General features: G+C 46.3%; 1 protein-coding gene across 4 annotated transcripts in view; it reads right to left on the bottom strand.

The window, feature by feature from the left end:
• The window catches only part of PRICKLE2 (prickle planar cell polarity protein 2), a 322178-nt gene that overhangs the window by 95061 nt on the left and 205711 nt on the right, over nucleotides 1–21406 (bottom strand). Inside the window, exon 1 of one of the 4 annotated variants that reach the window (XM_044253233.1) lies at nucleotides 20152–20892. The exons of 2 other annotated variants lie outside the window; for them this stretch is intronic. The gene's annotated coding sequence lies outside the window, so the exon portion shown is untranslated. Of the gene's footprint in view, nucleotides 1–20151; nucleotides 20893–21406 lie in introns of those variants that run through there. One more of the 4 variants, XM_044253231.1, reaches the window with a different exon arrangement.

Genomic DNA, 21406 nt, shown 5'->3' with positions numbered 1-21406 from the left:
GGCCAGGGATTTTTCCCTCCAGTTATTTTTACATCAGTTAATGACTTAAGAGGAAACAAAACAAAAAGCATTTCAGTGTGTTTGAGTAAATTTAGGAAGCTCTTTGGTGATTCACGGCTTATACTAGAAAGCCATACTTTTCAAACAAAATGTAGAAGAATTTTTACCAAAGTCAGTCTCCAGAATATTCGTCTGTGCAACCTATGTATCCAGCAGTGCAGGGAAACAGCGTAATAATACAATAGTTAAGGTCGGACGGACATCATCTAATGAAGTGAAGATCCCCGGGAGAAGAGAAAAGACAAGAAGAAAACAAAACACAGAATTGCAGAACCAGACCCAGAATGAATCTCACTGAGTGGAAGAGAACAGAGAAGGGGAGAGGGCTAAGGGCCAATTTTGTCACCATCAGGCAGCCACCATGGGCCAGGCACTGTTCTTGCATTCTGGAAATCTAACCAAAACAAGCAAGGATCTCTGCCTTCTTGGAACCTGAGCAATCCACTTAGCCAATGATCTGATCAAATAGCACAATAAAGATGCCGGGCGCTAGGGAGTACAGGAAAGGTGAAGCAGGATGAGGGTGATTGGAGAGGGTGCATATAGGGGCAGAATACATAGCATTTGGCTTACACATGCCTTACGTGAGCCCAGATTGGTACACCAGCCCTCCAAGAAAGAAAACACCATCCCCACTTCCCAGAGCAGAAATGGAAGGCCCAGCGATACCAAGCAACATGTTCAAAGTAAACCCCTAGTGGTGAGCGGAACAGAGACTCAAAATAGGATTGACCTGGTCCCTGAGTCCCAACAATTAATGGCAGAAAGCATACCTTATCCCAACCGCAGAATGCCCTTTTACCCTTGAACAACAAACACATTCAGAAAAAATCAAAATCAAAGAGAAAACAAAGAGAAAAGAAAACAAAATGGTAAACAGAAAACCATGAGGACCTCCTGTGTTTTCCCTGCTAGCTGCCTGCCTTCTACTTCTCATTCATAATTAACAGGCACTCTGACGGCAAGGCATTTTTATTTGCAAAGAATTTTCAATCTTTGAGTGATTCCATGACAGCCTTTGGAAAGACAAATTTAATTACCCCTGTTTACAAATGGGGAACCCAAGGCCCAGACAGTCAGAAAGGAGCAGAGGGTCAGAGATAGGCCAAGCGGATTTCTCTGGATCCCCATGTCTCTCTCCCCCTCCTGGCAACATGTACACAGCAACACACAACCACTCTCTCTTTCGACACACTGATGAAAGCTTTTCAGGAGTGTGTGGCGAAATATATGATTTAGCTTAAAAAAAAAAAAAAGACATTTATGAAAATAGAACCTGCTAGTATAGCAGGATTTCATTTAAAAACAAAAAAACAAAAAAAACCCCAAAAAACCAAAAACAATACTAACCATATAAAGCATGCATTGGTTTCATTCTGTCAGAGTTGACATGTTACCTGCACATAATTGGGTTTGTGAATGACAGGTTTCCAGGGAGGAAGGCAGGATTCCAAGAACAGTGATCCCGCGTTTCCCTTCCTTTCCTCCCTCTGCCGGGCAACCACCCCTGCAGCGCCCACCCCCCATCCAAAAGTTGCAGCTTTTAATGTATTTGCTTCCATATCTGGAAGCCATATTCTGCTTTTTCTTAGGACACACAATACTGGTAGGCAGGTGGAGGCTCTCTTTCTAACCATCTCTAAGTACTCTGGTCATCTGTACCCACCGCCACACCATTTGGAGAATAGCTGATTTAGGCTAATTACCCTACCTACCGTGCTGTGGAAGAGTTCATTATAAATAGACTGGGTGCCTGTCGGGGTTCGGGTGTGTGGACTGGTGGGGGGGGGGTTCTCATCTTGGAAATGTTGACAGGTTATTTACAACACTGATCCCGGAAGCACAATGTCTTGTTTTGTATGAGAATTGATAGGATGAAGGCAAAAAGGGATCCTCCTTTATAATGAGATTCTGACAAGTTTGTGTCCTGAACTGCAGGATTCTAGATTTGGATGGCACTGTAAACATCATTAAGTCCTTTAAAAAAAAAATAAAAGGCTTTCTCTCTTTCACCCTCCTGCTCCCTTTTTTTTAATGAGAGGAAAATATCTTTTCAAAAGAATTCATACGTGAAATCTCGATATAGAAACAGAGCTACCCAAGTTGATGTAAGGAAAGGAGACCTGGCCTGTCTCAGGTTCAACATGCTTTCCAAACTCCAGGCATTTTCATGGCCCTAAGATCCCAAGAACATAAGTTTGGAAACCAGCACACTTCCCTCGAGAGCTCAAGGTCATTCCTAGCACTTAGCAAACTGTGAATTAGATGCTCAATATTCTGAAAGGTGATGGAAAGACAAGCCCCCTCCCCCAGAAAAGGAGGCTATCAATGACTTTCAAAAGACAAACAATTCCCATCATGAAACGCTGCATACAAATAATGATTCTAGTCATGGGAAATGACATATCTCGTTGCCAAGACATTACATGGAGATGCTTGGGGAGGAGTGGGGTAACCCGGAAACTCAGACTTGATAGATCTGAGACAGGGCCCAGGAAATGCCTTTCTCCCAGCATCCCTGACCCACACTGGAAGGCCACTCTTCTTATGCTGGTCTTCCAGTTAGAAGGGAACACTGGAGTCAGGGAAGGGTCTGTAAACGTGAAAACATGTATGTTCTACCAACATACCGAAGGTCTCAAGAACCCTGGACAACACACGTTTTTAAAATTGTTCCAGGGAACCTACAGTGAACCCTCCTGACTGCCATGTCTTAGACTTCGACATTGCTAAGCCCACCTGTCACTCCGCTGGGTACCCATCGAGGCACGGGTATAAAAAGGTGCTAGAGAGGGGCAGTATCACATCAACAGCCAGAGGGGTAACTCATTGCCAGCCCTGCCACCTGTCCTCCTGCCTTCCACTGCCCCTGCGCTGTGGACTTCTCTGTCCCAAGTCCATAGCCAGATTAGGTTCAGGCCACTTTTTATGCAAAGTATCAAAGAGCAGACTGCTTAAAGGGCAACTTGGCCACAAGACACACTAAGTGATTGATGAGGAATGGACAACCCTAGACGTGGCCAAGGGGCCACGGGGCAGTACCTCAGGCTGCTGAGCTCAGAGTGGGGAAATACACCTTTGTTAAAGACAAAAGGGATAAAATAACCCAAAGTCTTCCATAGCTTTTTGCTATGTAAATCGATGGGTCCTCAGTATTTGAATTTTTCCATGACTCCAGATCATGGAAGGCAAAAAGATAACTTATTTATTCTTAACAAGAGGAAAAGGGGAAACCTTTTTCTCCATATTACAAAGTTACTGCTTCCTTACCCTTTAAAAAAAAAAAAAAAAGCACACAGTTAATGTAGGAATCAGGAATTGCAGATAAGCAAGAAGAGAAATATTTTAAAAACACTCACAATCCCAGGGATAATCACTGTTAAACAGAAACAGCTGCTGGTCCTCTCTTTTCCCTCATGTTAAGAAACTGGAGACCAGATTTCATTCTCTATGTTCCCCATCAGCGAGTACCAAGAGACAAGACTGGCCTGGAATGACAAGGCATGAGCCAGAACACCCACACACGTACACACAGCACTCTCAGCAAAGAGAAGGGCATTATTCAATCCAGATAAGTGGGTTTGTTCTGATCCAGTGCCCCCTTAACGGGATTAGAGAACTTGCTTACGTAGCAAGGAAGATGCCGGCAATGTGGGAATCACATATATATTTATGGGTATCCCATAGTTAAGTTAGGTCCGTCAGATAAAAACACATCTGAAAACCAGATTTCAACAGCTATCAACTTTCAATTTTCTGTGCAATGGGGAGAGATGGGGCATGGATCCTTTAAAACCACTAAGCCTTGGCTGTGAATTGGGTCTTTGTACCTCGGTCACATACTCTCAATGCTGCGGCAACTGACATCACTTCAAACCACCTGGAGGTTCCACCCTGGGCAGGACGGACTTGGCAGGAGCTAGACAGGAGCTCAACTTTCGCAGTCTGCTCTGTTGCCCAATTTCCTTAAGTTTCCAGCCCAAGATGAGGTGAACGTTGTTCTGAGTTCGCTGTCCCACGGGGATACCTCCCCTGGGTCTCCCTAGGGGCAAATAAGTGTGTGGGGCGAAAAGAGTTTTTACTGGGCTGCAGGTTGCCCCAAAGCCAACAAATGAAGAGACAGTGGGTGCTGTTAGCGGCAAAGGCATTGCCGTGCTGTGTTGCAGGTGAGCTGGTAGGAACCGTAAGTGGGTTCTGCCTCCCCTAAGATACGGCTGACATGAGCCTGTCGTGACTAAGGCAAAGCTGTCAAAATGGCGCTCTGACACAGAACACCAGCTGTTTCCCTCCAAAAACATGGTCACGTGATTTTATAACCTACACATTCGGCTACTGCCGCCGCCTCCTGCGTCCTTCACCAAAGCACACAGTGGGGATCGGAATGGTGGAAAGGCAGGCAGGCAAGAGAGACCTGGGTGGAGACTGGCCTGAAATAAAGTCAGGGTGTTCCAGCTGGTGAAACTGCCTCACCAAGGAGCAAGGGCTCCGTGTGACAGTTCCGACCTCCGGGCTCCTTCCTCTCCACTGCTACCACACCCGCTTTCTGACCAGAGAACACCAGGTAAGGGTGTACGTGGCCGATGCGTTTCGACTCCGAGCGTCATTGCTCACATTTACGGAGGATGTATGACGTTCGTATGATCTTTGCATAGTTTATCTGACTTCTTCATTCTCAGCAGTCCTGTCGAGTTAGTATTTGAATCCATCGCACAGATACAAAAATCAAGGCTGTCACCTCGTGGGTGACTTCACTGAAGTCACACAGACGAGAACCTACGTTGCCTGCTTCCAAGACAAGGGATCTTTCTACCACCTTGTTGTAAACAGAGGAGCCAGGTCTTCCTTCCTCCATGCATCCTTCCATCCTGCCATCCATCTATCTGTCCATCTGTCCATTGATCCATATCCATCCGTCCATGCAACCTACCCACCATCCAAGCAGACAGCAGTCCATGAGCTTCTACGGTACGCAAGGTGCACCATAAGATGCTGGGCACAGGGTGCTGACAGAGACCTACAATGCTTCCATCTCATGGAGCCTAGACTCCAGTGGGGAAGGCAGACAAAAGGCAGATAAACAAACAGGTAAACTTGCCATTTGTGGATTGTGGAAAGTGCCATAATGGAAATAAACAGGGAGATGAAGCAGAGGGGGGCTGAGGAGGGGTTAGGACAGGCCTCCCCGCCCCAGTGACATCTGAGCTGTGATCAGAATACTGAACAGGAGGCCACTCTGGGGGAGCCTTCTCCAGGCAGAGGAAGGCAAGCACAAAGGCCCTGAGGTAGGGAAGAGTGCAGCGGTGAGGCGTTCTCAGGAGGGGGTGCATGGCCTCCCCTCCCCCACCACAGTCTGCTTCTGTGACAGTGGCCATACTGGATGTGCCACTGCCTGCCCCCGAGCTCAAGCACAGACGTGAAATTCAGGGGACGGCAACAACTAAGTGTGTGCCTCAAGCACACTGTTCTCCCTCATCCCCTCGTCCCTGGAATTCCTCTGTCCCTCCGTCTTGATACCCAGATATCAGCACATCCTGTTATTTGCAGCCTGACTGGCTCCTTCGCTCCCTCCCCGCAGCCACAATACATTGTTTCCCCCCCTTTCTGGCAAACACTCCATCTGAATGAGGGACCCAGGCATGAACCTTGACACTTGCCATGTCTGGAAGCGAGATTCCTATCTCTGTGAGAAAGGAAAAAATGGTTTCCTAATAAACACAGAAGCTAAAGGGCGAGACCGTGACAGGGCCAGCTGGGTAGGAGGCTGGTGTGTGCTGAGAGCCAAGACCACGGTGCCTGGCCCCATCCAAGTCCCTGCCCTCCGCCCGGGCTCCAGCGGCTCGGGCCATCTGCGCCGACAGGAGCTTCTCTCTCCCAGGCGCTGCCAAAGTTGGTAGAGGATCATTTTCGGTGGCAGTGGTTTCCTCACGTCTTATGTCAATTCATATCTCCATGAGCAAATACACACTGCTCCCTACTCTGAATTTATCTTGTAATTTCCGAGCAGGAGAAACACATTCCCTTTGAGCGATCAGCCTCCTGCATGACCTCTCTTCTTTGGAACCTCTCTTACCGTACTTTGATTTAGGACTATGACGTGTCAATAGTCCCCAGAATCAGAGCCTCAGGAGGTATCTGAGTGTAAAGAATCATAGGGGTTGATCCCCAGAAAGTCCTGACAGGGAAATCGAAAAGGGAATTGGGCGAAGGGAAGGATGCCAACATAAGGTAAGGGACAGGCTGCAGCGTTGGACAATGGTGACCCATTTCAGCTGAGGAGCTGTGGAAGATGGTTTGAAACACTCCTCAGAGAGGAGCCCAATCAACCAAGCTGGTGAGTGCCAAGGGGGAAGAAGGGAATACCAACAACGTTCGCTGCAGGCAGCTTCATTTATTAAACAATAATTCACTGAACATCTATGTACTATACATCCCAGGAGGTATTGTGAGGGATTAAAACAAAACAAAACAACAACAACAAAACCAAGAGGCCTGTCTGACTGGGACACAAAGATATAAACACAAAGAGCTAAACCACAGATATCAAAGTGAAGAGTCCTTTGGGGGGGGGACACTGAGGAGAATGTCCTTGTTTCAAGGAGACAGATGCTGAAATATAATCAGGGATGTCTGTCGCTTATTTTCACATGGGTAAGCTAGAATATTAAAAATATATATGCATGTGTGGGGAGAGAGAGAGACAACATGTAACAAATGTGGCAGAATGTTAACAACAGAGAAATCTAGAAAAATATATGGACGTTCACTGTCCTGTTCTGGAAACAACTATGTAACACTGCAGGTTTTCAAAATCATAAGTTTGAAAACAAACCAACTAGAAAGTCATTTTCTGTGGCTTTCCTGTTAGGAGAGTTACTAACAGAAAACCTACCATGTGCCAGGCACTGTGCTACAGAGAGTTTCTGGTTACCAAAGAGTCAGGGAGGGCTCTTTTGGGAAAGCTGGACCTAAAGGTTGCCAAGTAGGAGGATACTAAGCAAAAAGAGAAGGAAGGAATATTCCCAACAGGTGAATGAAAGACATGGAGGTGGGAGAGAAGAAGGTGCCATCAAGATATGGAGAGGAGTCAAAGATGGCGGCAAGAGGGCAGGTAGAGAAATTACACATAACAGTCCATGTGAAGGAGTGTTGACTTTGTTGTAAAAATGTTCCCTGGCCAGTGAAGAATCTGCCTACCAAACACACAGCTAGCTAATTCAGCATCATAATGAGTACACACAGTGAGCCCTCAGAGGAGAAGAGCCTGGCCATGGATGTTGTCTCCATGGCAACGCTGCTACCTGCATCACTGCATCCCCAGGAAGGGCTATGGGTATCTAGAGAAGCTCTGATTTCCTTAGCTGCCTGTCAGACCCACGGCTCTGCGAAGAATAAACCGAGGTAGACAGAATGGTTACTCTTTCTGGAAGAATTCTTCAGCTTCACTTTGTCCACACGCTATCTGTGATTTTATGACACATATGTTTTGCTTCGTTGGTCATTGAGCAGAGTAAGTTCTGAGAGCGTTTCCTTTCCAGATAAATCCTTCAGGAGAATAGTTTTTGAAGAAGTAACTGCAAACTGAATTCTAACACTTGCCTCCAAACTTCAAGGCAAGGACTGGAAGATTCCACAAAATATCTCTTTGTTTGCCTTCATCTTCCATGCCATCTGCTGATTGTAGAAGAAGTTGGCTAATCTCAGGACAACAAGATCTAAGGCATTAAATATTGCCTAGGTACTTAAAGGCAGTATATAGTACAGTGGATTAAGATCTTAGATTCTGGAGGCATGCTGACTTGGGTTCAAATCCTAACCACTACTTCATTGACCTGCTGCTAGGATCAGATGGTGCATATATACACAGCACACATCAGGTAGCAAAAGCTGACTGTCTACCACTATGTCACACCCTATTCTATACGGAAGGATGGCAAATAAAACAAGTAAAAGCAGTCATAGTTCCTATTCTCTAGAAGTTACTCTAGACCCAACTAGTGTATTCCGGTTAGGACAGAAAATAGATCAATGGAAAACTGGGAGCAAAGAAGTCCTTTCCTTAAGTCTTTATTGAACACCTACTATATACTGAAAGGTGTGCTGGACTAAGCAAGTAACTCGATTACAATCCTTACCCAAGGATTACTTATCTTTAGCATGCTTTTAATATTTCAAGGTCACACAAATGACCTTCTTTTCTAACCAAAATACAATAAGGTAGAACAGGTTACATATTGAATTATTGACCCCGGGCCTAATCAAACATTTTAGAGAATACCATCCATTTTCACTCCTAGGAACCCACTGAATTACCTTTATGAAACTCTACAAGGTTAACGAGAACAGCAAGGGCTATAATTGTCCTTTTAGAGATAAATAAAGTGAAGCTCAGAGACACCAAATGCTATGGTTGTGAGTGTCCAGAATCCCAAATACTTTTTTCTTTCCTGAGCAAGGGAGGTAAAGCCCATTTGTTCCATTTCTAGGGTTTGATTTTCCCAACTTTTCTTTCTTTTTTTTTTTTTTTTAATTAATTAATTTATTTGAGAGGGCAAGAGTAAGCACATATGTTGAGGGGGAAGGGGCAGAGGGAGAGATAGAATTTCTAGTAGATTCTCCACTGAATTCAGAGTCTGGACCAGCAGGGGTGATGGAGAGGTAGGGGGTAGGTAGGCCCTTAATCTCATGACCCTGAGACCACGACCTGAGCTGAAACCAAGAGTCAGACGCTCAGCTGACTGAGCCACCCAGGCACCCCAACTTTTCTTTTCAAGAAAATATCTTGATTGTATGCTGGGCTCTACACTAAGCACTTTCCACATTTCCTTATTCGGTCTTCAAAGCACAGTACGGGATGGAAATTATCGTTCTCATTCTCATTTTAGAGATGGGAAAACCAAGGCTCGGAGCATTTCTGGAACTCACCCCAGCTCCCACAGCCAGGAGGTGATGAAAACAGGACTGCAAACCAAGATCTGCTGGACTCCAGAGCCCTTCACCAAACACCTGAATGCCTTTTTGATGCCCTTTCAGACTGACGGCCCCGGTCCCCTAATCCATGTAAAACAAGTTGTGCTTTTCTCCCTGCTCACATAGAGGCCCCCAAATCACTGGCAAGTCATAGGAAATTCTTAAGTGGCTGCTTATTAATAACATTTTCAGTTTATATTAGGCTGCCTTTCATCCAGGGGAACTCAGCCAGCTCCATACACAGAGAACCACTGAAATCCAGCCATTTCTGGTATGGCGGGGGGCCAGCTGGCAACAGCTTCCCTCAGGGGCTTGGCTTGTGGGGATTCTGGCAATGGTCACACCCTTCAAAACTTGACAGGGGCCCTTTAATATCCGTGCTGAAGGGCTTGAGGCAGAAACTTCCCAGAAATCCAGGTTCCTCAGTGAATGAGGCCAAGGGCTCAAGACAACCCCAGCAGATTTGGAAAATGAGAACATCAAGAAACTGGGTATTTACCAAATACTGAAGCTGGAAGTAAAGCCCCTGGACTCACATTGAGTCAGACACAATAGGGAAAGACGTTCTTTTCAGGAGAGACCTGGCTTCAGTCAAGTCCAAGGGAAAACAAAACAAAACAAAACAAATTTCTCAGGGTTTCCCACCATGGGGGCTAGGCAAAAAAGGAAAGACGCTGACTTTCCCTCGATGGAAACTGGACCTATGGAACGGTTTTTGCGGTTTTGTTCTGAGCCACAATTAGTTTCCTCATTCTGCAGCAATGAAAGGACGGGGTGGGGGGAGTATATAGAAAGAAAATAACATTTCCTAGTTTCATATTTTATTGGAAAGAAGCCCTTGATGAATTGAATTCACATGGTCTACAGGAATAAGGGTTGGAAAATACTTAAGAACTTGTTGTATTCAGATTTTGACAAGGTGATGGTTGAAGAGCATGTCCCCTGCCCATACCCCACCCCCCAAAGCCTACTGGAAATCGCCACACCCACACCCTTTTGGTGCAGTTGTCATCCTGAACAATGGGTCCGACTACCTTGGTGCATGGACGAATCTTGGTCATTTCTCCCTTAGCTCTTCTCATTGTTCCTGCCTTTACTCTCATAGTCCAGTTCACGATGACCTCCTGCCTCGACTACTGTAACAGCCTACTTTCCTAATTCTCTGCTTCCAGCCCGGCCCTTCTAAAATCTATTTTCCACCAGCTGTTTGTTTTTAAAACAAGGGAGACGACATTCAAGTCTCCTGCTTCAACTGCTGGTTCTCAATGCAGTCAGAATAAAATACACACTCTCCTTAACCTTGGCCACAAGATCCAGTGTAATCTGCCCCCTTCCTCTCTCTCCAACGTTATTTTGTCCCACTCTCCATGTAGTCTACTGCACCTTAGCCACACCGACCTTTAATTTGTCCTCTACACTTGCCAAGGCCATCCTTCTCTTTGGATCTTTGCAGTGGCTTTTCCAATGCCTGGAACACCCTTCCCCGCACGCTTTATGAGCTGGCCTACCCTTCATCATTCATGTCACTCAGAGTCACTTCCACCAAGGACGCTCCAGAAAGTAGCCCACTTCTGCTTCTCATTCACTCACTACTCTATTACCCTTCAATTTTTTTTCTTAACATTTGTCACACTCAGAAACTGTCTTACCTGTCAATGTGTCCATTACGCTTTTCCCACTATACTGTATTTCTACAAAGTCAAGGAGTTTATCCCGTTATCTAGAACAATAAGCACTCTATAGGTATAGTTCTTTAAAATTTTGAATCTTTAATGCCCAGCCCAGAATCTAGCTGGACATTTCTCAACCAGAAGGCTCTGATCCCTTTAGGGTCATACACAAGACTATGATCGCTGCATAAAATTTTCTTTTCTTTATACTTATTTTTTGCAATAACTGAAAATGTATATTGTTTCAGTGATGCCAGAAATGTAGAGTGTGAGTCTGCTATTCACACGATCAGGAGTATGTCATCAAAACCATACCAAAGAAAGACTGCCTTTTTCCTGGATTAAATGAAAGTTAGGCAAAGAAGAAGGTAAGAGCAGAGAAGAAAGTATTTGTTGTTGAGGATGACTGAGAACTGAACCATAACTAGAGAGTAATTTAATTCTGCTAAGTGTATTGCAAATGTCAAGTTTTTGAAAGAACGCCTGGACTATACTGAGAGACTGAGAATCCCTCACCTAACCCAAAGCAAATGTTCAAAAAATTGGTAAAGTGTTAAATGAATACTAAAAAGTCTCTGAAACACAGAAGAAACAGAGACTGCCATGGCCTTGGCACCTGAGACTACAGACCTCAATTTACCCATCTGTAAAATGAAACAGATCCAGGTAATTCTCCTTCTAGTTCCACAGCGCTTAACATTAGCTCCTGGGTAACCATGCAGAAAAGTGGTGTGCTTCCTCCCCCAGAGCAAGAGGGTAGTTCTTTCTAGTCACTTAGTAACCTTTTAGAGATTTTCCTGGATGAGGTTACAACATTCTACCCTCTAGTTTAGCTGTCCTTATCTTCTGGGTTAGTTTATATCTTTAGGAATCTGATGAAGGCGGAGGTCCCCCCACCCAAACAAAACAAAACCCACAAACCCCCCACACCACTAAAACAAAACAAAACAACACCAAAACCCCACCCACATATATACATTCACAGAAATTGTTGCATTTAATTTTAAAAAGTTCATCCATCTTTGCTGGTCTTTTGGTACTCCTGGATTCCAAGTTTAAAACACCTGGTTTCGGGGCACCTGGATAGCTCAGCGGGTTAACCCTCTGCCTTCTCTGCTCAGGCCATGATCTCAGAGTCCTGGGATGGAGCCCCACATGGGGCTTTCTGCTCAGCAGGGAGCCTGCTTCCTCCTCTCTCTCTGCCTGCCTCTCCGCCTGCTTGTGATCTCGCTTGCTCTCTCTCTCTGTCAAATATAAAAATTTTTTTAAAAAACTTAAAAAAAAAATCTTAAAAAAAAATGAAAAAACAAAAAAACACCTGGTTTCAAGAACTGGTTGAGTGTAAAAGGCCTTCTCTGTGGTCCCCATAGGGCCAGAGACAACGCCTTGCATGCTGTAGATGTTCTATTTCTCACTCTGTTTTAAACATTCAAAATAGCAAATGATATCATGGTTATGACTTGGGAAACCAAACCTTAGCAATTCAATGGTACAGAATTTAAAACAACTTCTAAGCACAGCCAGGGCAAAACCCAGTGGTATTTAGGCAGCAGGTCAGGCAGCCCAGGGGACAAAGGGCAGGGAAAGCAGGTTTAAGCCAGTCTGATCAGTCCGGCCCCGTGCTTAGGTTGCTTTCCACCTACTCATCTTTCGGAAGCCATTCCAGCAGGAACCCGAGCTTGCATCGTTGGGAGAGGAATACATGAATTCTTTGCTTTGCATTTTCACCCACTTCCTAACATGGCAGGTGTTTCCGAGTGTAGACTAGGTGGCAAGCACCTAGTCTAGACAGGCCTTCCAGGGACTTCTGACATGATGAACTCAAACGCAAGGAGGAAACTTAAGCGGTCATTTAAACGGACTACAGATTCTTGATGGATAAGCTGTCAGGGGGAGGGCTATAGCTGAGCACGGTGCAGTTGCTGAGCCAAAAGCAGCCATTTCCTCCTCAGGGTCACCTACCCGACAGCTGAACTGCCCCGGGGATGTCTACAGAAAGCAGGTCATGGTAACGCGGGTATTCCTCCGGGAGCATCCTAGCAGGGAAGCTGGAGAAAGACTCTGCGTTCACTGGTGATGAAAAGTAACAGGAACCTTAACAACGCTCACCAAATTAATCAGAACAGCAGGATGCATATCCCAGAAAAAGGAGAGAAACTCTATGAAAAGTTTAATTAACTAAAAATTCAGCGAACTCAGACTTTCAGTAGGCCTGCAGGTTGTCCACTTTGCAGAGGAAAGAATAAAACAAGAAGGTGGAAAACAGAATGTCTTTGTTGCATGCCTAAGCAATTAGGTGGGTTTTTGTTTTTTGTTTTTTAATTATTTGACAGACAGAGATCACAAGCAGGCAGAGATGCAAGGCACAGAGAGAGGAGGAAGCAGACTCCCCACAGAGCAGAGAACCCCCGATTTGGGGCTCGATCCCAGGACCCCGGGATCATGACCCCAGCTGAAGGCAGAGGCCTTCACCCACTGAGCCACCCAGGTGCCCCAGCAATTAGATGTTTAATCCAGATTTATCAAACAGAAAAGAGACTCAACCTTCAGGGAATTTTTAAGGGTTGACATTGTGGGCAGGTTAAATCACTTGGACTAACGGATGGGTCCAGGCCGCGTGGCATGCTGGGGTGAGAACGAGTCCAAGATTCTGTTGGGATGTGGTGAACGGATTGGAGGGTTTCATCAGGGAGGTCTGCGATGGGCCAGGGGTACTGGGGCCTGCTGATGCAGGTGCCCGGTCTTTGTCACGCTAACTCTATAGTCAGGATGCTTCTAAGAATGGAATTCAGACATGGGCATACATTCACGTGAGAATAATTCTGTCACCTGAAGAAGACTGCTACTATCAGTCAGATAGAAGCCTCTGGAGAATAACAGGGAGGAGTGAGAGAAGAAACCGGACATCTGCTTATTCTGACAGATGGCAGCCTGGTGAGGTGACAGATGAGTGAGGTGAGTGTCACCTCCAGTGAGGTGACAGATGACAAAGTCAGAGGCTGTTTGCAATCAACCTCTTATGACTTCCACTTGAAGAACAAATTCAGCAGGAACTCATGTTCAGGATAATAATTTACATGGCTGCCATGTCCTAAATCACAAGAAACATGTAGTTGGGTAACCCTGCTCTTCCTACCAAGGCAGACTAAGGTAGAGCACACGCAAGAACGCGCACAACACCTGACATTCGATGCTACTTAGTAATTAGGTTTATAACTCTGTAGGAGAAACTTTGAGGAGCTAAGTGATCTCTTTGAGGTTCGTTCAGATAAGGAATGATATAATTGGGATTAGAACCTGGGATTTCCGAATTTGGTTCAATTTTCTTTCCTGTACGGCACCCGATGCTGATCGGAAAGGTGGGTAAGAGGGAACAGCGCTGGCACCATTGGGGAGCACGTTAGAGAGGCTGAGTCTGAATTTTAGCAACAACCCAAGGTGTCCACACGTTCAGCCGGAGCAGCCTTCATCTCTGGTACCCGGTGGGATGCTCGCATACGTAACAGCCCTGGAGGGCTTCCAGGGGTGAATAAGCAACACCAACACACGGACGAGAGGCACGCGCTCCCTCTTCCCTGGCGTGAAACTGCCAAAGGTCAGATGTTTCTCTGGGAAGCTCCGAGTCATTCTCTGGAGAGCTACTGCTTCTCATCTTGCCGCACATATTCACAACACAGAGGGGTCAGGTCCCGATAGAAAACCTGACCTTTTAGTTCTCTGCGCCAGAGGCGCCGACGGCGTAAACGGCACGTCTCCACCGACAAGGCTGAGTTCATTCTCAAAGTTCACACTCATCAAGGTCCGTGCTGGAAGAGAACTTATAGATTATTTGATTCGGGACCTTCATTTTAGGGATGAAAGAACAGAAGCTCAGAAAGGGAAACACACACATTTTAGTTAGAACCTGATGTGGATGCCACACAGAGTCAAGAACTAAGGGGCATGGCCCCTCTCTCCGCGCTCCAAATGGGTTTGGCCACATTCACCTACAACTTCCACGCGGCAGAACTTCCCACGCCGCCCCTTGTCCACCCAAGGGCTGCCTCCACTGGCCTCTAGCTTTTACCCTTCACCTCACTGTGCCTTAACTAACTTTCCAACCAATCTCCCTTCCATTCTAAAAGCCATGTTCAAAACCAGAGTTGAAGACGCCACTGTGTTCTGTTTCAGACCTGGCAAATTCTCTCCCATGGTCCTTCTAATCTTATCAACAGATTAACAGAAAAGATTTTGAGGTCTGCATAATGAGACGTTTCTCAAAGGAGAGAGCCACAGAAATGATCTAGAAAGTAAAGAAAAAAAACATTTACAGTGGACGTTAGAGTGAGAACGGCAGACGTGACTCAGGGTTTGGATGGTGATTCCCCTGGGGCTGAATCCCAATTTTCCTTGTTACCGTCTGCATACCCTCGGCCAAGTCACTTAACTTCTAGCAGTCTTGGTTTCCTTAGTATGAAATAGAGCTGATAATCCCTAGCGGCATAATTGCTGCAAGAATTAATAAGGCAAGGTACAGAAAGCACCTAATAGGTCAGCTAGCACACCCATCTCTGAAAGTCACTACTGTTTCTATACATCCATGCAAACACTGATGCAAAGACTATAAACAGATACACAGACACCCAAAACACACTGACACGTACACTAACAGCTACTCTGAAAACCTACCTGACCCTGTGAGCCCAGAAAGTATGGCTGCTTTTCAGCTGAGTTCTGGAACTTTCCTGAACAAGCATCTCGGAGGACTCACAACTGATGAATGGATGCCAAGAAAAGAGCTGGAAAAATGGCATCCTGCCCAGTCGAAATGAAATGCTAAGAATTCCTGTCCTAGTTACTTTTAACCCTGGATGGGGCTGGATGACATTTGGAAGGTTTGATTTTAAGGTGTCCAGCGGGGGGGGGGGTCTGAGGCAAGTGGCGCTCCCCGAGTGAGAGGAATGGAGGCAACACAAGTCGGCCATCTAGCGTGAGGCGTGCAGAGTGCCAGACAGTCAAAGGCATCAACCTGGGCTCCATCTCTGTGCCATATTCCAAGGAGTAAATGATGCCTGTGATCCCTCCAGAGTCTTGGGATGGTTTATATGTAGCAGCTCAAATGACAGCACCAGGAAAAAGGGGGGGTACCGGAAATCACATCCTTCCTTCCTCTTCCAGGTTCCCTCTGCTGTTCTGAGGAAGCATGGTTCAGGGTAACACTTTCCCACAGGAGGAAGTTCCCAGCCCCAACTTCCCTGAGGCTCCCACTTCCAACCAGGGATGCTTCTCCATTCTGTGTCCCTTCTAGTGCCCTATCTCCTCTTCTGGGTCGACCCTCAGAAAATCTGAGTCTTTGGTTTTTCCAGAATTTATGGCCACCTGATTTTTCCAGACTTTATGGCCAAACATGTACTGGAAGTTTACCAGGTACACCCACCAAGGAAAGGCAGGTTCATATCATCCTTGAAAACATGCTCTTTTTCATCAATGCTGTTTTCATAATGGTCCATGGTGTTCTGGTGGAAAACACACTGTGTGTTTAGCCACCAGGAAGGTTTGAGGATTTAAAATGGCTGCACTATGAATTCTGTAGGACAGATGGGGAGAGGAATTTCTAGTTGAAGGAGAACAGAGGCTCCTGTCTCTGAGTTGCAACTTCACCCACAGGGAACCTTCAGCTTTCCACTTTCATGGTGGATTGGAGATTGCTCTGAATTTCTCCCAGCTGCTTTCACATTCTGGCTTCCCTCCTCCCCTCCACTTAACTCCTCCATCTCTCTAAACCACCCCCCCCCTTCCTTGCTTTCTCCCTCTGCCTTGTCCCCAGGGAAATAAACGAATCAAGCAAGCCTCCGGGCTTCAGACTCCAAACAAAGAGCTGTTCAAACAACAGGCCAAAGGAAAAAGAAAACCTAATCTCCCAACTCAACTGGCCAAGCCCCAGTGAGATTTTGGAGGACTTAGGTTGCTGGAAACTCAGCCTGATCTTATCCAACATTTTCTTTTCTGCATCATCTAAACATGCACGCGCGTGCAGGCACACACACACACACACACACACACACGGACAAGGCGTAAAAACAAGAATATTTCATAAAAAATCTTAACAGGATGGGACCAGAGCAAAGTGGCAAGTGTCAGTCATCAACATCCATGAGGGAAACAGATTTTCCCGGTGTCTCACTCCAAAACTTCTTAGTTTACCACAGCTCGCAGTTACCAGCAATTACCTGATTTTTAAGGACAACAGTCAGGGAGAGAGGGAAGAAAGAATGGTTTTCATGGGCCTGCAGACACAAAAGAAAAGTCCTCAGCCAAATGAAAGCCACGATCCTGTCTGAGGGACAGAACATTTTCGCTGGGGTGTGCTTGAAAACAACAGAGATGAGAGAAGACCATGTCTTGAGGCTTCTGAAGAGAGACATTGCTGCTAGTTCAAGGAAAATAGTGCCGTGGGGTGGCTAAAAGCTCTGTTCCAACTCTGAGCCTCTGGAATCGATGTCTCGTAGAAGCAATATTCTGCTAGGTCCCAAGCTTCATCACCAGTGTGTCATGTAAGGTAAGGGCTTTTCCCTCTGTGGCCTTAGTTTCCTCCGTCAAATGACTATTTAAACTCCAACCTCCTGGTGCGCATAGGTTGGGACTAAATGTGAAATATGAACATTATTGGCACCAGAAAGAAAAAGAGCCCAATACCTAGTAGGTACCAAGAATTGGTCAAGAACATCATGGCCACCATTTCACAGTCATGCTATATGTCCAGGGGAACTGATTTCCAATTTTTACATAAGGAAACCAAAGTTCAGAGAGGTTAGGCAACTCTCTCAAGATCCCCTACACCAGCAGGAAATAATGGAAGTGGGCTTCTGTCAAGGTATACGTACAATTCTCTAAGCAAAACACAACTTGACTGAAAACCCACAGAAACCGAGAGTTAGCAACTCCCAGTTCTGAGTCTCCTAAGGAAAAAATTTTCTGCAAGACTCCTCTGGCTCCTTTGGTCCCTTCTCATTTGTCCTTCAAACCCTACGTCGGAACTCCACCAAAATGTAAAAGAAAGATGTTGAGAAGAAAGGGAGAAAGCTGTCAGACTGAGTGACTAAAGGGCACTCATTGGTACGAGGCGTGAACTCACAAGTCTGGAAAAGACCTAGCACGTCAGCGGAGACCACACACAGCCTATTCCTTTCTTCATGGCGCATCTCCATGCTGGAGTCACCCACACGGGGACACACACTCAGCCCTGGGGCTTTTGAGGACCCAACCATCCAAAGGCCTCTCCGGATGGAGGAAAAAAAAAAAAAGCAAAGTGTCCGCCCTGAGCAGAAGAAAGAAAAGGACTGCATCTCACATGCGAAGTTGGAACTGAAGAGAAATGGGAAGAGGAATCCAGAAATGCCTCAATTCCAATTTGGATCCCACAGCTTTCTGCATGTGACTCGTCAGCTGCCAAAGCAGGAGACCTTCTTGCGGCATGCCTGAGCCGCGGCTAGTGCTGAACGATTTCTGTGGCACCATCCGGTCACTCTGAGTTCTACAAAACGTGGGAGCCCTCGATGCTGCACTTGATGGTCAATGGGTGGAAGGTTCCCTTGAGTGGGAATGGATGTGGACATTATAGTCACTGCGGATGGCACCTCTGCCGCCAGGAACACCTCTTTGCAGACAAATGGCTTTTCGGGTGGACCGTCTTGTTTTTAGCAACAATGCTGACACCAGTAGTGGTAAAAAGGAAACAAGGATGGCAATAAGGAAGGCTAGAATTCACTGAGTAGGTGCCGGTGGCTAGCACTGTGCTCCGTGCTTTTCATGCTATCTCATTAAATCATATCTACTGCACTGCCTAGAGGTCCTACTGGTCTCCCCATTACACAGACGGGGTCAATCCTCAGAAAGGGAGCTAGCTCTCAGTGTCTTCAGTGCTGTGGGGAACCCAGAGTTGGAGCCCTCGGTCCATGTCATTACAGGGTGCCTAACCTCCAAGTTCCTTTCTCATTCTTTAGGCTTCTACAAACGCATCTTCCCTCCTACATGTGTTTATTTCTCTACACTGCATCGTGAGCCTTTACAAGCCTGCCATTCCAAACAACACTATTTTATTATTTCTGGCTGCCCCATGACTATTTAGAGGCTGAAATGCCCAGTTGAGTCAACATGTTTTAATGTTTGGAAAAAAAAAAAAAAAAAAAAGAACTTCCGAGGGGAAAGAGCATCTGATGGAAAGGCAAAAACCTTTACAAGCACTCAAGGAGCCCTTAAAATCCAAATTTCCAAAATATGGTAATTCTGTCAAAGTTGTGACTGACTCCGGAGCCCAGGGGGATGAGGATCCTGACCCATCTGTGAAAGCCATCAGCAGCCAATAACCCTTCTGGGGAGCAGGGTTAGAGCTGCCAAATCGGCCTCCAGCGAGGAGGCCAGGCTGCTTCCTTTAGTTTGAGTCTCATGAAGATGCTATAAAACAGTCGCCGGGAAGAGATGTTCAAGCAAAGCAAATTGCAGCCTTGCAAGCTTTAGCTTTGGTGCACGGCAGTCCGTGCTGATATATTCACAGCACACTGGAGCCCTCCCCTGACTGTGGTCGTGGATGCATGGCCTGGAAGCGGAACTCTCTCGCAGGGGGAAATAATACATGTGCCTAAATTATGCAAGAGCCGTGCTTGGGCCGTCGGATGGCATCGCACCTGGTACAGATCATTCACCCTGGTGTGATTTGGCCCGGCCCGGCTTATTGAGGGTTCGTACAAGTCCCCCCGGACCCCAGCATATTCTAAGACCGCACAACAAAGAATAATGGGATTAAAGATCTGGATTTCATCGCAAGACCTCCGTGGCGGATTAGTAATGCTCTGATAGGTTTTGCGGAAACCAAGAATGAGACGGAGCACTAACAAGGAGCACTCCTCCAAAAACCCAATGTAGAGAATACACTGAGTCATGTGTTTCAGCCCGGTAGTGCAGGCATAGTCGGGAGCTCCGTCACCATTGCTAACATGAAAGCGCTGGCTAAAATTAAACCTAAATTATTTGAGCATCATTTCTTTCCCTGGAAGTCTCAGCAAAGTCCTCCTTCCCCAGACCCTCTAATGGTTTCTGACATCCTGAGCAGAAGAGACTGCTGGGCATGAAAACAAGCAGGTGTTTGGTTTTTAAACCCTCTCCCCTTTACGATTATTTTTTAAAGCTAGCTGCACTTCTTTTTACAGAACTGCTGCTTCTAGAGCATGAAGACGACAGAAGCGTTTCTTCAGGACTCCCTACAGCTGTGATATGTCACTTTGCAAGTGAGCTTTCTAATCAGCACAGAAAAGGTAAAAGGTACCAGAGGACCACTAAAAATATCACTTGCCTAAGATAATGGAGCTCTGATAACCTCTCTTCCATGCAAAGCATTTATATGCAGCTTTCTCAGCCTCCCTAGAAAATACACAGTTTTTTTTTTTTTTTAATATGTGGATTAGAACAAATTTCTTACCTACCTCCAGGGAGGATAAAATGCCCAGTTTCAGGGGTGGGGGAAGCTTCCACCAGACCCTCTGAGCTTGTCAGTTGCCACAGTTCACTTTCTCCCCAGGTCTGGCTTCTAAGAACGCAAGCAGGACCACAGGCAGCCAAAGCATCTTCTTCTGGAAACCCTTCTTAAAATCTAGACCCTTCCCGAAGCCAGAGGCAGGCTCCAGGCGGAGCGGCTCTGCATGCGCTGGTGGAAAACAGCACTGCTGGATGGAGACCCTGCTGGGCACCCACCGCACAAGGGGGGAAAAAAAGTGTGACTTCTACCCTTCCTCTGGATCCGACTGCCTTCCTGCGAACCCAGCCTCTCAATCCGCAGGAAGTCACAGACCCCAGCTTCAGCGTCACCAACTGATCCCGAGCCAGACCCGGGGCAACCAGTCAGCTGGTCGAGGAGCCCAAGACGCCGAACCACGAACTGTGCAGCTCGGCCAAAAAAAAAATAATAATAATAACTGTGGTTGGAGAGGCTGGTGGTGCCGGAGAAGTCGCTGTTGCAGTGCCCGCATCCTCCGCATGCTAATGAAGCCGTGACGTCAGCAAGTCAGTCACGGCATCTGGACGTCCCGTCCCGCTGCCCAGCACCGAGATTTATTTACATGTAAATTAGCCTCGCCTTCCCAATCAATAATCCCCAAGCCAGGGAGGGGTGGGGGGAAAAGCCTTCTCTGGATACGAAGGCCCTAGGTCTGCACCCTCCTCCCGAAGGAGTACAAAAATATCACACGTAAGAAGACAGGCTTTAAAGATATACGCCTATTTTCTTTTCTTTTTCTTTTTTCTTTTTAAAGGTTGTGCTCTTGTGTGCCTGGGATCGTATCTGGGCACAGTTATCAACCTGAGCGCCTGTTTTAGATTATATGTTGCATCAACCCTGGAGTGGAATCCAAGCTCGTTTTTTCCTCCCCCACTCCCAAAATGTATGGAGTCTTCAAATGCCTGTACTTTGTTTTGTCTCTTTAACTTTCATTTCTGGGTGTTTGTTGGTCGGAGACTACGTCATCCTTGAATTTTTGTGCATGCCGGAAATAAAACACAAGACTATTTTCCTCAGGTGCTTGGGTGATGAATTAGTCATTGCCTCCCTCTGGCCCTGACCCTAGCTCCTCCTGAGTATAAGAGATGACAAAGCATAAATCAGCTCAGGGGTATCTGAGGACCCTGGGACTCTTAAAGAGCACTTCTTCCATTTCTGCATTTTACAGATTACAAAACCG

The sequence above is a fragment of the Neovison vison genome, chromosome 6, assembly GCF_020171115.1.
Source record: "Neovison vison isolate M4711 chromosome 6, ASM_NN_V1, whole genome shotgun sequence".
In the NCBI taxonomy this organism is placed as follows: Eukaryota; Metazoa; Chordata; class Mammalia; order Carnivora; family Mustelidae; genus Neogale; species Neogale vison.
The sequence above is the reverse complement of the archived record's forward strand: the minus strand, read 5'-3'. Positions and strand labels throughout refer to the sequence as shown.